This window comes from Cherax quadricarinatus, chromosome 26 (assembly GCF_038502225.1).
Source record: "Cherax quadricarinatus isolate ZL_2023a chromosome 26, ASM3850222v1, whole genome shotgun sequence".
NCBI lineage: Eukaryota > Metazoa > Arthropoda > Malacostraca > Decapoda > Parastacidae > Cherax > Cherax quadricarinatus.
Genome location: NC_091317.1, coordinates 30,653,553 through 30,668,869, shown reverse-complemented (window position 1 = coordinate 30,668,869; position 15,317 = coordinate 30,653,553). Strand labels below are relative to the sequence as shown.

The 15,317-nt window shown below is 44.9% G+C and overlaps 1 protein-coding gene across 4 annotated transcripts in view; it reads left to right on the top strand.

Moving 5' to 3' along the window:
* Positions 1 to 15,317, top strand: part of rho-5 (rhomboid-5) — a 318,955-nt gene that overhangs the window by 18,676 nt on the left and 284,962 nt on the right. The window lies entirely within an intron of this gene.

The window sequence follows — 15,317 nt, the reverse complement described above, 5'->3', positions numbered from 1 at the left end:
AGGTTGAAGGAAGGTTGAAAGAAGGTTGAAGGAAAGTTGAAAGAAGGTTGAAGGAAGGTTGAAAGAAGGTTGAAAGAAGGTTGAAAGAAGGTTGAAAGAAGGTTGAAGGAAGGTTGAAAGAAGGTTGAAAGAAGGTTGAAAGAAGGTTGAAAGAAGGTTGAAATAAAGTTGAAAGAAGGTTGAAGGAAGGTTGAAAGAAGGTTGAAAGAAGGTTGAAAGAAGGTTGAAAGGCCAATATTGTCAAAATACCACACTTGGATCCACTTCGAGGACAGCGTGAAACAAGCTTTTATGCCACAAGACGGGCAGAAAGCAGCAACTTCACTCTGGCTGTACCCTTCTCCAGAACATCACTCCATCTGAGATCATACATACCCAGGATGACTCGAGTATGGAACACATTCGTACAGCATAATGATGTCAACGAGATAACGTCAGTTGATCAAATGAAAATGCTGGCCCACAGATGGCTCCAACTTCATCCTGTTCCCTACTTGTATGTCTCATAACAAAAATGCTTTCAAATGAGCTGATGTAGGTAACAGCTCTTAGCTTGCCAATAAAGTTAGGAATCCTTAACCTGTAAATAGCTGTCAATAAAGCTAGGGATCCTTAACCTTGTCAAACCCTGTGTAAAAAAAAAAAAAAAAAAAAAAAGAAGGTTGAAGGAAGGTTGAAGGAAGGTTGAAAGAAGGTTGAAAGAAGGTTGAAGGAAGGTTGAAGGAAGATTGAAGGAAGGTTGAAGGAAGGTTGAAGGAAGGTTGAAGGAAGGTTGAAGGAAGGTTGAAGGAAGGTTGAAGGAAGGTTGAAGGAAGGTTGAAGGCAGGTTTAAGGCAGGTTGAAGGCAGGTTGAAGGAAGGTTGAAGGAAGGTTGAAGGAAGGTTGAAGGAAGGTTGAAGGAAGGTTGAAGGAAGGTTGAAGGAAGGTTGAAGGAAGGTTGAAGGAAGGTTGAAGGAAGGTTGAAGGAAGGTTTAAGGCAGGTTGAAGGCAGGTTGAAGGAAGGTTGAAGGAAGGTTGAAGGAAGGTTGAAGGAAGGTTGAAGGAAGGTTGAAGGCAGGTTGAAGGAAGGTTGAAGGAAGGTTGAAGGAAGGTTGAAGGCAGGTTGAAGGAAGGTTGAAGGAAGGTTGAAGGAAGGTTGAAGGAAGGTTGAAGGAAGGTTGAAGGAAGGTTGAAGGAAGGTTGAAGGCAGGTTGAAGGAAGGTTGAAGGAAGGTTGAAGGAAGGTTGAAGGCAGGTTGAAGGAAGGTTGAAGGAAGGTTGAAGGAAGGTTGAAGGAAGGTTGAAGGAAGGTTGAAGGAAGGTTGAAGGAAGGTTGAAGGCAGGTTGAAGGAAGGTTGAAGGAAGGTTGAAGGCAGGTTGAAGGAAGGTTGAAGGAAGGTTGAAGGAAGGTTGAAGGAAGGTTGAAGGAAGGTTGAAGGAAGGTTGAAGGAAGGTTGAAGGAAGGTTGAAGGAAGGTTGAAGGCAGGTTTAAGGCAGGTTGAAGGCAGGTTGAAGGAAGGTTGAAGGAAGGTTGAAGGAAGGTTGAAGGAAGGTTGAAGGAAGGTTGAAGGCAGGTTGAAGGAAGGTTGAAGGAAGGTTTAAGGCAGGTTGAAGGCAGGTTGAAGGAAGGTTGAAGGAAGGTTGAAGGAAGGTTGAAGGAAGGTTGAAGGCAGGTTTAAGGCAGGTTGAAGGAAGGTTGAAGGAAGGTTGAAGGAAGGTTGAAGGAAGGTTGAAGGAAGGTTGAAGGAAGGTTGAAGGAAGGTTGAAGGAAGGTTGAAGGAAGGTTGAAGGAAGGTTGAAGGAAGGTTGAAGGAAGGTTGAAGGCAGGTTGAAGGAAGGTTGAAGGAAGGTTGAAGGAAGGTTGAAGGCAGGTTGAAGGAAGGTTGAAGGAAGGTTGAAGGAAGGTTGAAGGAAGGTTGAAGGAAGGTTGAGGGAAGGTTGAAGGCAGGTTGAAGGAAGGTTGAAGGAAGGTTGAAGGAAGGTTGAAGGCAGGTTGAAGGAAGGTTGAAGGAAGGTTGAAGGAAGGTTGAAGGAAGGTTGAAGGAAGGTTGAAGGAAGGTTGAAGGAAGGTTGAAGGAAGGTTGAAGGCAGGTTGAAGGAAGGTTGAAGGAAGGTTGAAGGAAGGTTGAAGGCAGGTTGAAGGAAGGTTGAAGGAAGGTTGAAGGAAGGTTGAAGGAAGGTTGAAGGAAGGTTGAAGGAAGGTTGAAGGAAGGTTGAAGGAAGGTTGAAGGAAGGTTGAAGGAAGGTTGAAGGCAGGTTTAAGGCAGGTTGAAGGCAGGTTGAAGGAAGGTTGAAGGAAGGTTGAAGGAAGGTTGAAGGAAGGTTGAAGGAAGGTTGAAGGCAGGTTGAAGGAAGGTTGAAGGAAGGTTTAAGGCAGGTTGAAGGCATGTTGAAGGAAGGTTGAAGGAAGGTTGAAGGAAGGTTGAAGGAAGGTTGAAGGCAGGTTTAAGGCAGGTTGAAGGAAGGTTTAAGGAAGGTTGAAGGAAGGTTGAAGGAAGGTTGAAGGCAGGTTGAAGGAAGGTTGAAGGAAGGTTGAAGGAAGGTTGAAGGAAGGTTGAAGGAAGGTTGAAGGAAGGTTGAAGGAAGGTTGAAGGAAGGTTGAAGGCAGGTTGAAGGAAGGTTGAAGGAAGGTTGAAGGAAGGTTGAAGGAAGGTTGAAGGAAGGTTGAAGGAAGGTTGAAGGAAGGTTGAAGGAAGGTTGAAGGAAGGTTGAAGGAAGGTTGAAGGCAGGTTGAAGGAAGGTTGAAGGAAGGTTGAAGGAAGGTTGAAGGAAGGTTGAAGGAAGGTTGAAGGAAGGTTGAAGGAAGGTTGAAGGAAGGTTGAAGGCAGGTTGAAGGCAGGTTGAAGGAAGGTTGAAGGAAGGTTGAAGGAAGGTTGAAGGAAGGTTGAAGGAAGGTTGAAGGAAGGTTGAAGGAAGGTTGAAGGAAGGTTGAAGGCAGGTTGAAGGCAGGTTGAAGGCAGGTTGAAGGAAGGTTGAAGGAAGATGATGGAGGGTGGTCCAGTACTTGATCAATACAGCCACCTACCTCAGCTATATATAACTCCACCACACTTACCTCACTCAACATTTAACTGCCAACTACCACCATAGTTCTCTCAGCTAGACAACTGCTTAAGTATAATGCTAGACTGTCGGCTATACCTTCATGTATTCTGTCAGTTATACTGTCACCTAGACCGTCTGCTATACTTTCAGCTATACTGTCCGTTACCCTGTCAGCTATATTGTCAGCTAGAATGTAAGATAGACTGTCAGCTATACTGTCAGATATAGTGTCAGCTTCCTCTGAAAACTAAATTACCCTAAATTTTGTCTTCGAATTCTTGGCATCTATTATATATATATATATATATATATATATATATATATATATATATATATATATATATATATATATATATATATATATATATATATATATATATATATATATATATATATATATATATATATATATATATATATATATATATATATTGCCGGCTGCTTGTTAAGGTAGGGTCAGTCTAGCTCCCGCTATCCCTTCCCCCCCCCTTTCCCCCCCTTTCCCCCCCCCCCCCCCCCCGAAAGGTGACGTGTGGGGCTCCGGTCAAACAGTAATCACTTGACTCACAGCTCCCAGCACAACTATAAGTAAAAGCCTCTGCTCCTATTCTAGTGGATATTGGTTGAAAGCTTCACTTTTGACCAATAATAAACTTTGTCCTTTCAGTTTTAAACTCCACATGAGACTTTTAGATAATCACCAACTTTTTTTAAGTATCTTACACTTATCATGGAGAGTGATTTCTTAAGCAGTGGGTAACCTGTCTCTCTTTCCAGCTTGGAATGACAGATCGGATCACCTGCCAACCAACGAGAAGTGTTGAAGGAGACGGACTGAAAACAGTCTTGGGACGTCACCTTATAATCTACCTACCTGATTAATTGTACAGGACACAACCCCTCATCTTTGTAGTGGTAAAGAACCTGAGTTCCTGTCATCTGGACTGACTATTCAAGGCTATAGACTCTGTGAAGAACTAGTCGTTGGGTTGTCACTAACACCTGTGACCCCCCCCACATCATCAACAACGGCTACAATTTCTACAAGACGGTGTCAACCTCCACCAGACACCCCAGTATCACTGTACATATTAGCGTTGAATTCAAATGTCATTTTTCCATTTCCTTTTTCATTTTTCTTTCAAGTAGGATACACCTTCATGCTTCACTGTTTTATCTTTGCATTAATAAATAATAAAGTGTTTATCTTTGTGAATTATTATTTCTTTTGCTATTCATTAATTTTCCTGAGGAGGAACCAGCCTTTGTAATACTGTCTGAAGTTGTTACACGGCTGAGTAAGTTTTCACAAAGGTTGAGAAGTTTTTATTGCATTTATGGATTTAGAAAAGGAATATGATAGAGTGGATAGGGGAGCAATGTGGCAGATGTTGCAAGTACATGGAATAGGTAGTAAGTTACTAAATGCTGTGAAGAGTTTTTATGAGGATAGTGAGGCTCAGGTTAGGGTGTGTAGAAGAGAGGGAGACTACTTCCAGGTAAAAGTAGGTCTTAGACAGGGATGTGTAATGTCACCATGGTTGTTTAATATATTTATAGATGGGGTTGTAAAAGAAGTAATGCTAGGGTGTTTGGGAGAGGGGTGGGATTAAATTATGGGGAATCAAATACAAAATAGGAATTGACACAGTTACTTTTTGCTGATGATACTGTGCTTATGGGAGATTCTAAAGAAAATTTGCAAAGGTTAGTGGATGAGTTTGAGAATGTGTGTAAAGGTAGAAAGTTGAAAGTGAACATAGAAAAGAGTAAGGTGATGAGGGTATCAAATGATTTAGATAAAGAAAAATTGGATATCAAATTGGGGAGGAGGAGTATGGAAGAAGTGAATGTTTTCAGATATTTGGGAGTTGACGTGTCAGCGGATGGATTTATGAAGGATGAGGTTAATCATAGAATTGATGAAGGAAGAAAGGTGAGTGGTGCATTGAGGTATATGTGGAGTCAAAAAAGTTATCAATGGAGGCAAAGAATGGAATGTATGAAAGTAAAGTGGTACCAACACTCTTATATGGGTGTGAAGCTTGGGTTGGAGGCAGTGGAGTTGTCCTGTCTAAGGGCAATGTGTGGTGTAAATATTATGCAGAAAATTCGGAGTGTGGAAATTAGGAGAAGGAGTGGAGTTAATAAAAGTATTAGTCAGAGGGCTGAAGAGGGGTTGTTGAGGTGGTTTGGTCATTTAGAGAGAATGGATCAAAGTAGAATGACATGGAGAGCATATAAATCTGTAGGGGAAGGAAGGCGAGGTAGGGGCCGTCCTCGAAAAGGTTGGAAGGAAGGGGTAAGGGAGGTTTCGTGGGCGAGGGGCTTGGACTTCCACCAAGCGTGCGTGAGCGTGTTAGATAGGAGTGAATGGAGACGAATGATATTTGGGACCTGACGATCTGTTGGAGTGTGAGCAGGGTAATATTTAGTGAAGGGATTCAGGGAAACCGGTTATTTTTATATAGCCGGACTTGAGTCATGGAAATGGGAAGTACAATGCCTGCACTTTAAAGGAGGGGTTTGGGATATTGGCAGTTTGGAGGGATATGTTGTGTATCTTTATACGTATATGCTTCTAAACTGTTGTATTCTGAGCACCTCTGCAACAACAGTGATAATGTGTGAGTGAAATGAAAGTGTTGAATGATGATGAAAGTATTTTCTTTTTGGGGATTTTCTTTCTTTTTGGCTCACCCTGCCTCGGTGGGAGATGGCCGACTTGTTAAATATATATATATATATATATATATATATATATATATATATATATATATATATATATATATATATATATATATATATATATATATATATATATATATCCGCAGGGAAGGTACACACACACACACACACACTAGAGAAGAGGCGGGGGCCAGGAGCTATGACTCGACCCCTGTAACCACAAAATGGTGAGTACAAATAGATGAGTACACTCATATACATAAACAAAAATATTAGAAGCACTTATCTATTCTAAATTGTAACTCAGATGAAAAAAACTCTGAAAATAATATATATTTCAGCCCCAAATGGTGTCGTCTTCGGTAGATGTACAACCTAACTTAATGTTTATTTACACACATAAACAAAGTGCCTGAGGTACAGCAATGTTGTGTTGAGAGTGTGGTCAGGAATGTAAGTGTGAGTGCAACTACCTCGCAGGTAGCTCGTTGCACGAGTAACAACAACAGGTTTGCCAAGTGTAGGAACTACCCGTGGCTTGGTTGACAACGCACTCGCCTCACACGTTATGTGTCCCTGGTTCAATCCCTGGCATGGGTGAAGACGTTGGGCATGGTTACTTACACCTGCTGTCTCTGTTTACCTAGCAATAAGTAGGTACATGAGTGTTAATCAACTGGTGTGGGTAGCATCCTGGGGGACAAGATTAAAGGACCCAAATATCTTTCTTCGGTTTTCCTGGGTGGCTAACCCTCCGGGGCTAAAAATCCGAAGTAAATCTTAACTCTTATCTGGTCCCCGTGTAGCTAATGGCGTACTCACCTAATTCTGATTGCAGAGGTCGAGTCATAGCTCCTGACGGTGAAGTACATTTTAACAGTTTGGCCTCTGCTTAGGCCTTTTCTCCTTCGTGGATTTCATAATTACCGTGCTACCTGTAGGGACCTCGGGAAGCTGTAAGGAGAGTCTCTTGACATTACTAATTTAATTCGATTTTAACTAATGCTGATTATTTTAACTTGGTATAAGAGTATTTGTGCTGAGTTGTATTCGTCTTTGTAGTGTTAATTGTTAATTTTATCTTTTGTGTGTGTGTGTTGTATAGATTTTTTTATTGACACGCGAGGTGAGTGACCTGAACCAGCATGCACTATACATACAACTACCGCTAAATTACAGAACTGGTGGGACTCGAACCAATGGCAGGCAAGCCCTGAAACTCGCAAGCCAGTGTGTTACCAACTGAACCACACCGACCAGATAGATTCATCTGGCTAAGTATATTTCTGCACACTAGAGGGAGGTTAACATGGGCGGCACCTTGACCACAAATGCAGGATTTTACACCAGTGTGGTGTCCCTTCAAGGGAGGTTCCTTTACGCTGGTGAGGGCTCTTCATCTAGGGAATTGGATCTGTGCTCCAGTTCCCTGAACTGAGATTGAAAACTTTCCACCCCCCCCCTCACATTCGCTGTATAATCCTACGGATTTAACGCTCCCCCATGATTAATAATTACTAACCAGTGTGCTATATACTGAACCAGTGGGTAACACGCTGCTCTCTGAGTTTTGGAGGTCACCTGCGATGGGTTCAAGTCCCAGCCGTTTATGTCATTGGTTTGTAAGTGTTATTATAGTTTCATGAGGTTGTTGTTGTTGTCGCTGCTCCTTCTACTCTCCTCCTCCTCCATGAGTCGACTTTAATACTTAATAAAGCCCAATCGTGAGTAAAATGTTACGTCAGTTTAGATCTCTTCCGTTAAATGTCTTGTTTGAACCACCAGGTCCACTGCTGGAATATGAGAGCTGGTATGTACTGCTTCACGTCGAATATTGAAATTCCATCAGGCTTCCATTGTTCTTGTGAAATACTGTAGCTACTTGTATTGGCTATGAGAGACGATTCAATTATTTTCCATTGTTACTGTTGACATGTTGGAAGACGGCTCAACTTTCTTGCCCTTAACGAATTGACATCTTGAGGTGGTCGATCCTATTCGATGACGTCCTTCCACTCTGACCTGCAGTGTTTATATGGAATCTGATACACTCCTGGTGGAGTGTTTGTCTTTCTTGGAAAATATAAATTTCCTGTATTATTGAGATAGAATCGGATCGTGTTCGTTACATCGTTGAATCGGTTAACTGTCCCTTGTTGGACGGGTATCCCCTCAAGGAAGGTTCCTTGATGTTGGTGAGGGGCTCTTGATTTAGGGAATTGGATCTGTGCTCCAGTTCCCCGAATTAAGCCTGAATGCCTTACACATCCCCCCCCCAGGTGCTGTATAATCCTCCGGGTTTAGCGCTTCCCCCTTGATTATAATAATAATAATGGACGGGTATCACGAGCTGTGATTTGTTAGAGAGGATTGAGTTCTTTATATTAACACCTGTACTCTGAAGTTTGGTATTTCCTGCACAAGCTTTGACCAGCTGCATGTCCCGGGTGCTCGCAGGACGAGGTTTAACACTGTTCTGGTTAATTTACTCTGACATTAACAGTGGGAGGGTTTGCTGTAAATTGAAAATTCGACCTAATCATTATTTTTTTTTTTTTTTGGAGACGAGCATATCTAGGAATGGCAGTTAATTATTCGTTTGGCATTGAATTATAGTCCCATATGATGAATATATCATCTTGATATCTGTACCAGATCATGTCTGGTGTTGATGATGCTGGGAACGATCAATCTTCTATAATATACCATAAAAAAATTAAAGAATACAAGAGTGGACTATCCATCCGGCAGCCGGATTTGTTGGGTGAATTTATTTTTTGATCAAGAAAACATTAGTGGCTACTTATAATTTTATGAGTGCTGATATTTTCATGGGGAAAAGTTGGAATTCATATCGATGTAGAAGTAATTTTTGTTACCATGGAGTTCAGAATATTGTCAACAGGAACTCTGGTGGAGAGACCAGCAGCATCCTGGTTCAGCTGGTTGTTTTCTCAGGTTGATTTATCTGATTATTTACAGTGTTACACTGAGAGCCATCATCTCCAGTAGTGAACCACGTTCAGTGTTACACTGAGAGCCATCATCTCCAGTAGTGAACCACGTTCAGTGTTACACTGAGAGCCATCATCTCCAGTAGTGAACCACGTTCAGTGTTACACTGAGAGCCATCATCTCCAGTAGTGAACCACTTTCAGTGTTACACTGAGAGCCATCATCTCCAGTAGTGAACCACGTTCAGTGTTACACTGAGAGCCATCATCTCCAGTAGTGAACCACTTTCAGTGTTACACTGAGAGCCATCGTCTCCAGTAGTGAACCACGTTCAGTGTTACACTGAGAGCCATCATCTCCAGTAGTGAACCACGTTCAGTGTTACACTGATAACCATCATCTCCAGTAGTGAACCACGTTCAGTGTTACACTGATAACCATCATCTCCAGTAGTGAACCACTTTCAGTGTTACACTGAGAACCATCATCTCCAGTAGTGAACCACGTTCAGTGTTACACTGAGAGCCATCATCTCCAGTAGTGAACCACGTTCAGTGTTACACTGATAACCATCATCTCCAGTAGTGAACCACTTTCAGTGTTACACTGAGAGCCATCATCTCCAGTAGTGAACCACTTTCAGTGTTACACTGAGAGCCATCATCTCCAGTAGTGAACCACGTTCAGTGTTACACTGAGAGCCATCATCTCCAGTAGTGAACCACTTTCAGTGTTACACTGAGAGCCATCATCTCCAGTAGTGAACCACGTTCAGTGTTACACTGAGTGTTACACCATCATCTCCAGTAGTGAACCACTTTCAGTGTTACACTGAGAGCCATCATCTCCAGTAGTGAACCACTTTCAGTGTTACACTGAGAGCCATCATCTCCAGTAGTGAACCACGTTCACTGTTACACTGAGAGCCATCATCTCCAGTAGTGAACCACGTTCAGTGTTACACTGATAACCATCATCTCCAGTAGTGAACCACTTTCAGTGTTACACTGATAACCATCATCTCCAGTAGTGAACCACTTTCAGTGTTACACTGAGAGCCATCATCTCCAGTAGTGAACCACTTTCAGTGTTACACTGAGAGCCATCATCTCCAGTAGTGAACCACTTTCAGTGTTACACTGAGAGCCATCATCTCCAGTAGTGAACCACTTTCAGTGTTACACTGAGAGCCATCATCTCCAGTAGTGAACCACTTTCAGTGTTACACTGACAGCCATCATCTCCAGTAGAGTCATTTTCATACAAATTAGCTAAATGGTCAAGTTAACTTCTTTCTTCTGCAAGATTTGCCAGTCAAATCTAGCTCATTCACACCTCGAGAGTGTCTGTATAACAGCCCTTCACGATCCTTCAGTGCTTCCCCTCTGTATCCTCCACGCAGGACTGCAGGCTCGGGACTCCGACCATGATCAACACTTCCCTCACCAAACAAATCAGTTCTTAGTTCACTCTTGTTGGGATGATGTTAGCAACACATGCCTGATGCTTCTCTTAATCACAGACATCATTGTTATTGTCAAGACAGTCCAGATGGAGCCTGGTGAAGGCATCTTACACAGTCAAAATATGACATAGTTACAATATGTCTGCCTCACTCAGTGACGCCTGGTTCTCTCTTTGTCTAACAACTTTTTATTGCCTCTATCTTATACTTACCTCGTTATACTCACCGCACCGGAAATCTCGTTACACTCACCGCACCGGAAATCTTGTTACACTCACCGCACCGGAAATCTCGTTACACTCACCGCACCGGAAATCTCGTTACACTCACCGCACCGGAAATCTCGTTACACTCACCGCACCGGAAATCTCGTTACACTCACCTCACCGGAAACCTCGTTACACTCACCGCACCGGAAATCTCGTTACACTCACCTCACCGGAAACCTCGTTACACTCAACGCACCGGAAACCCCGTTACACACACCGCACCGGAAACCTCGTTACACTCACCGCACCGGAAACCTCGTTACACTCACCGCACCGGAAACCCCGTTACACTCACTGCACCAGAAACCTCGTTACAGTCACTGCACCGGAAACCTCGTTACACTCACCTCACCGGAAACCTCGTTACACTCACTGCACAGGAAATCTCGTTACACTCACCGCACCGAAAACCTCGTTATACTCACTGCACAGGAAATCTCGTTACACTCACCGCACCGGAAACCTCGTTACACTCACTGCACAGGAAATCTCGTTACACTCACCGCACCGAAAACCTCGTTATACTCACTGCACAGGAAATCTCGTTACACTCACTGCACCGAAAACCTCGTTATACTCACTGCACAGGAAATCTCGTTACACTCATCGCACCGGAAACCTCGTTACACTCACCGCACCGGAAACCTCGTTACACTCACCGCACCGGAAACCTCGTTACACTCACCTCACCGGAAACCTCGTTACACTCACCGCACCGGAAACCTCGTTACACTCACCGCACCGGAAACCTCGTTACACTCACCGCACCGGAAACCTCGTTACACTCACTGCACCGGAAACCTCGCTACACTCACCGCAAAGGAAACCTCGTTACACTCACTGCACCGGAAACCTCGTTACACTCACCGCATCGGAAACCTCGTTACACTCATCGCAAAGGAAACCTTGTTACACACACCGCACCGGAAACCTAGTTACACTCACTGCACCGGAAACCTCGTTACACACACCGCACCGGAAACCTCGTTACACTCACTGCACCGGAAACCTCGTTACACTCACCGCACCGGAAACCTCCTTACACTCACCGCACCGGAAACCTCGTTACACTCACCGCACCGGAAACCTCGTTACACTCACCGCACCGGAAACCTCGTTACGCTCACTACACCGGAAACCTTGTTACACACACCGCACCGGAAACCTCTTTACACACACCGCACCAGAAACCTCGTTACACACACCGCACCGGAAACCTCGTTACACTTACCGCACCGGAAACCTCGTTACACTCACCGCACCGGAAACCTCGTTACACTCACCGCACCGGAAACCTCGTTACACTCACTGCACCGGAAACCTCGCTACACTCACCGCAAAGGAAACCTCGTTACACTCACTGCACCGGAAACCTCGTTACACTCACCGCATCGGAAACCTCGTTACACTCACCGCACCGGAAACCTCGTTACACTCACCGCACCGGAAACCTCGTTACACTCACCGCACCGGAAACCCCGTTACACTCACTGCACCAGAAACCTCGTTACAGTCACTGCACCGGAAACCTCGTTACACTCACCTCACCGGAAACCTCGTTACACTCACTGCACAGGAAATCTCGTTACACTCACCGCACCGAAAACCTCGTTATACTCACTGCACAGGAAATCTCGTTACACTCACCGCACCGGAAACCTCGTTACACTCACTGCACAGGAAATCTCGTTACACTCACCGCACCGAAAACCTCGTTATACTCACTGCACAGGAAATCTCGTTACACTCACTGCACCGAAAACCTCGTTATACTCACTGCACAGGAAATCTCGTTACACTCATCGCACCGGAAACCTCGTTACACTCACCGCACCGGAAACCTCGTTACACTCACCGCACCGGAAACCTCGTTACACTCACCTCACCGGAAACCTCGTTACACTCACCGCACCGGAAACCTCGTTACACTCACCGCACCGGAAACCTCGTTACACTCACCGCACCGGAAACCTCGTTACACTCACTGCACCGGAAACCTCGCTACACTCACCGCAAAGGAAACCTCGTTACACTCACTGCACCGGAAACCTCGTTACACTCACCGCATCGGAAACCTCGTTACACTCATCGCAAAGGAAACCTTGTTACACACACCGCACCGGAAACCTAGTTACACTCACTGCACCGGAAACCTCGTTACACACACCGCACCGGAAACCTCGTTACACTCACTGCACCGGAAACCTCGTTACACTCACCGCACCGGAAACCTCCTTACACTCACCGCACCGGAAACCTCGTTACACTCACCGCACCGGAAACCTCGTTACACTCACCGCACCGGAAACCTCGTTACACTCACTACACCGGAAACCTTGTTACACACACCGCACCGGAAACCTCTTTACACACACCGCACCAGAAACCTCGTTACACACACCGCACCGGAAACCTCGTTACACTCACCGCACCGGAAACCTCGTTACACTCACCGCACCGGAAACCTCGTTACACTCACCGCACCGGAAACCTCGTTAAACTCACTGCACCGGAAACCTCGCTACACTCACCGCAAAGGAAACCTCGTTACACTCACTGCACCGGAAACCTCGTTACACTCACCGCATCGGAAACCTCGTTACACTCACCGCACCGGAAACCTTGTTACACACACCGCACCGGAAACCTCGTTACACTCACTGCACCGGAAACCTCGTTACACACACCGCACCGGAAACCTCGTTACACTCACTGCACCGGAAACCTCGTTACACTCACCGCACCGGAAACCTCCTTACACTCACCGCACCGGAAACCTCGTTACACTCACCGCACCGGAAACCTCGTTACACTCACCGCACCGGAAACCTCGTTACGCTCACTACACCGGAAACCTTGTTACACACACCGCACCGGAAACCTCTTTACACACACCGCACCAGAAACCTCGTTACACACACCGCACCGGAAACCTCGTTACACTCACCGCACCGGAAACCTCGTTACACTCACCGCACCGGAAACCTCGTTACACTCACTACACCGGAAACCTTGTTACACACACCGCACCGGAAACCTCTTTACACACACCGCACCAGAAACCTCGTTACACACACCGCACCGGAAACCTCGTTACACTCACCGCACCGGAAACCTCGTTACACTCACCGCACCGGAAACCTCGTTACACTCACTGCACCGGAAACCTCGCTACACTCACCGCAAAGGAAACCTCGTTACACTCACTGCACCGGAAACCTCGTTACACTCACCGCATCGGAAACCTCGTTACACTCACCGCACCGGAAACCTCGTTACACTCACCGCACCGGAAACCTCGTTACACCCACCGCACCGGAAACCTCGTTACACTCACCGCACAGGAAACCTCGTTACACACACCCCACCAAGGAAGCTAAAACACGTTGAAACCGTTGACACACCTGATACAGCAAAGCTGTTCCACCCACCTGACGACACGACCGTCAGGTGACCTGGCGACACGACCGTCAGGTGACCTGGCGATACGATGAACGGGTGACCTTCGTGTGTGAGAAGTGATCAATGTCCCAGGAACAAAAGGTGTTTACTGACGTCTCTCTTAACGACTAGTGTTTACTTACGTCTCTCTTAACGTCTAGTGTTTACTGACGTCTCTCTTAACGTCTAGTGTTTACTGACGTCTCTCTTAACATCTAGTGTTTACTGACGTCTCTCTTAACATCTAGTGTTTACTGACGTCTCTCTTAACGTCTAGTGTTTACTGACGTCTCTCTTAACCAGTTGTCAGAATTCCTTACCAAGGTTTAATTCACGACGCTATGACATGTCAGGCTCATCCTGGAGTACACAGCACCAGCATGGAACCCTCACCTTGTCAAACATCTCAAAAAAATTGAAAACGTGCAAGGGTTGGCAACGAGACTAGTCCAAGAGCTGTGGTTCTATCCTGTAATCTCATGTTAGAGGATAGAACCATTGGAGACATGACAACGACATTCAAAATAATTAGAGGAATTGATTGAGTGAAGTTTTAAATACAGAAAATTCACGGGTATGTCAGGAAGTATATCTTCAGCCTCAGAGGGATCAGGAGTAGACTGACCTGAATAACCAAGTGGTAGGGACAGAATCTACACGCATCTTTAAGAATGGGTATGAATTATGACAGAAATCACGAAGTTATGAGAGATTGAAACCAGCAGCTGCTGGTTAGGAGGCGGGGCCAAGATCTGAGACTCAAGCTGTGCAACCTCGAGTACAAGCAGCACACACACAACCCCGAGTACAAGCAGCACACACACAACCCCGAGTACAAGCAGCACACATACAACCCCGAGTACAAGCAGCACACACACAGGACGTGGTATCATGATGACAGAAGTGCACTCAGTAAAGGTCAGACTTCTATATCTATAACATGACTGTCAGAAATTCAACATAACAACGCTCTCTCTCTCTCTCTCTCTCTCTCTCTCTCTGTCTGTCTGTCTCTCTCTCTCTTTCTCTCTCTCATACAACGACTAAATAAGCAATAAAAATATAGGTTAAATACTCAGAGAGGTGTTGCTAGTACCTCAGTTCTGGTATTAAAGTGAGAATAAAGATTGTAAATAGTCTATATTAGATCCTTAACTGATAATGTTTTCCCGTGTGAGTAATAACTTGCAGTTCGTGCAAACTGAAACCCTCGGAATTATTCTGTGTCGTCCTAAATCTACTAAGGTGTAGGACTCATCTGTAAAAACCTGCATTTGTGGTCACAGTGGTGGCCCATGCTAACCTCCCTATAAGTAAGTAAGTAAGTAAGTAAGTTTATTCAGGTATACACAAATACAGTTACATAGAATTATCATACATAGCAGCATATGTGTAGAGAACCTGGGATAACCCAAAAAAGTCAGACAGAGTAACTTATTTCCATTGGGGTCCTTTTACCTTATTATTATAATATAA